General features: G+C 37.3%; 1 pseudogene; it reads right to left on the reverse strand.

Moving 5' to 3' along the window:
* Nucleotides 1-584: 584 nt before the first annotated feature.
* On the reverse strand, nt 585-1,312 carry LOC104854970 (annotated as a pseudogene).
* Nucleotides 1,313-3,307: the final 1,995 nt, after the last annotated feature.

Here is a 3,307-nt window from a genome sequence, read left to right on the forward strand (position 1 = left end):
GAAATTGTGTTTCTACTACACAGGAAAATTTAAAATTTTGATTCTACTGCCCTTATTGCATACGTCATCACAGTAGGCCTTTTCAGAGCGACTCCATCCTTAAAGCTGTTGTTGTAAACGTTCCCTCTCCAATTCTGCTTAATGTAAATTGAAAAAAGAAAAAAAACACTTTAAAATGTGAAGAATTCTTTTTTGCAGGGAGAGTAGAAAATACAGCCAGTTACTTTTAGGCAGGTTTTACAGGTTCATACATGTTTAGAGGCGGAGTTTTCCATATTATCTAAAATGAAGAGCAGTGTGTTAGAAAAACCACCAACTTTTCAGGAAACCTGGATTATAGGTTTGGCTGGACCAATCTCTGGGATATGAATCAAGGTTCCTGGAAAAAAGCACATGTACTTGCACACGTGTGCACACATGTACACACACACTCACAGGTCTTCCCAAATGTTAGGGTTTCTTTTTCTTTGAAAACATCTTAACTCTTGTCCAGTTTTAAATTCGTATGTCAAGTAATAGCCATTGCTTTTTAAAAAACAATCTTCTAAAACCAAAGCATTTATTTTGAGTAATTGTTGAAATTGTCAGGATGACGTGGACGCTGCAACAGCTGCTCCCTTGGGTTTAGGTGCTATTCCTTCTCGGAATCCATGCCTGGATCTGTGAGATGCATTCTCCCAGTTCCGGTGGCATTTCCCTTTGAGCTTCTGCACTCTAGTTGTACTTTCTCTTGTGTTTGGCAGGGTGGACATATGTGCCACAGGTCGACTTTTGAAGGTGGTAGGCTTTAGAGCCACAGCGGTGGCACAATGTGTGCATCTCATTACGATGCCTTCCAAATGATGGTGCTCCCTTCGTCATCTTGCTTGTGCCGCTGAGACCAAAGAGGGTAGCCATTGGCTTAAAGTGTTTTAATTGTATTTTCTGTCGCATCTCCCTAGGCTCAGTTTTATTAAAGGAGTACTGGAAGGTAATATTGGGTACAACTAAATGACTTTTACGACCCAGAATACTGGTGGCGAACCTTTGGCACATGTTGCAGTGAGCTGTTCGTATCATTGAAAGCTCTAAAATGTTTACCATCGTGGGCCTAGTATTTCATTTAATAGCTCTGCTTTTTAATAAAAAGCTTTGTTGTAGCATGGCCCTTTAATTAATTCATCCTTATTAGCATAAAGAAAAAAACCAGGATGGTGATGAGTACCTTTAGTGAGTATTCTGTGCCTTTTGGGATTTTTGTCTGCCATTCATATATTTTGGTGTTACTGGTTCTTCAGAAATTTCTTTTGATCTTACTTAGTATTTGTGTCATTGGAAGTTGACAGAATTTTGTGAGTAGGGTTTTCTCAGATTGCTGATTTGTGAACTAGGAAGAAATGATTGCCTTTGATCTTTTTTGCAGTGTTTGATACTGATACCACATTCTATTACATATTTTTCTCTTCAACTTACTGATTTTTGTACTGTTTTGGTTTTCTTTACCACGATGACCACCTATTTCCTTCACTAGCCCTTTAAATATGGAATAATTTAGAAGTGTATCATTTTCTCTGAGATCATACCCATTTCCAGTTGCTTTTACAAAGAGGCACATAATCATTCTTCATTATCCTCAGGAATTGGTTCCATGGACAGCAAAATCTGCAGTCACTCACATCCCTAAAATGTGTATAATGTATACACTGTGTCATTTATATTTTAATTCTTCCCTAAGTTACAATACGTAATATAATGTAAATGATATGTAAACAATTGTCATACTGTATTATTTAGGAAATAATACTGTGAAAACGTGTGTGCATGTTTAGTACCAAGGCAGTTTTTTTCCCCAATATTTTTGATCTATCATTGTTTGAATCAGCAGATGTAGAACCTGTGGATATGAGGCTGACTTAAAATCTAAAACTCCAGGCTAGGCTTTGCTGTATAGTGCTGGTTCTGTGTCTAAAGGATCTTGCTTTGAACTCTCAGAAAGTTATACCTTTGGAAGACAGCCAGGTAAATTGGACAGGCCTATTTTCTACTCAATCCTAGAACTGGAAGGGAGTCTTGAGGCTCTTCTAGCTAAGTGCAGTTACTTTTTGGGTGAAGATGCCAAGATCTGTGACCAAGATAAGATGAGAAGGAACCAGATTCTTGTTTGAGGTTTTTGGATGACTGTACATGTTTGCTGCTCCCCTTCCAAAGACTCATGCTGAAGCCATGTTGTTTTTACACATTAAATTATTTTTACATGCAACATGGTAGCTTTGTTTAAAGAAGCATTTTATAAATTCTGTGTTACTAAACTACCAATTTCTTATATTACCATTACTTTTTGAATCTCACTTGATCTATTTGGGTCCAGCTTCTTTTGGTTTCAAGTATGTTTTTAAGTACTTATGTGCATGCCCATATTTATAGCAGCACAATTCATGTAGCTAAATCTTGGAAGCAGCCTATATGTTCATCAGCAGATGAATGGATAAATATTTGGGTCCAGCTTCTTTTGGTTTCAAGTATGTTTTTAAGTACTTATGTGCATGCCCATATTTATAGCAGCACAATTCATGTAGCTAAATCTTGGAAGCAGCCTATATGTTCATCAGCAGATGAATGGATAAAGAAACCATATTTATACAATGAAGTACTACTCTGCTGTAAAGATAAACTTGAGTCATTTCTAGGGAAATGGATGCACCTTGATCATAATGTTAGGCGAAATAAATCAGACACAAGCTTAACTATTGCATGATTTTTTAAATATGAGAAACACAAAGAATAAACAAAGAGCAAAATAAAAGATAGATAATAGGAAGAGCGAGATAGGTCTTTCTCAAATGGGAAGGAGACCAAGAGATGGAGGCAGAGGGAGAGGGGAGACTAACCTTTCCTATTTGGGATGGATTTTCTTGTTATTTATTTATTTATTTTTTGGAATAAGGTTTTGAACTCAGGACCTTGTGCTTGTGAGGCAGGTGGCAGAACCACTGAGCTAAATCCCTGGAAAAAATTTTTTTTGCTGTTATTTATAACCTAGATTAAAAAAAATTTTTTTTTTTTTTTGTACCAGGGATCGAACTCAGACCTGGCGCTTGCCAGGCAGGCAGTGGAACCACTGAGCTAAATTTTTGTTTTTTTGAGACAGGTTTTGCTATGTAGTTCAGGCTGTCCCTAAACTCACTATGTAGCCCTGGCTGTGCTTGAATTGTGGTGATCCTTCTGCCTCAGCCTCCCAAGTGCTGGAATTTCAGGTGCATGCTATCATATCCATCATAATTTGGACATTTTTTATTTTTGAAGGTTACTGGCTAGTCATTTGTGGATT

The sequence above is a fragment of the Fukomys damarensis genome, unplaced genomic scaffold, assembly GCF_012274545.1.
Source record: "Fukomys damarensis isolate Sample0158 unplaced genomic scaffold, DMR_v1.0_HiC HiC_scaffold_61085, whole genome shotgun sequence".
In the NCBI taxonomy this organism is placed as follows: Eukaryota; Metazoa; Chordata; class Mammalia; order Rodentia; family Bathyergidae; genus Fukomys; species Fukomys damarensis.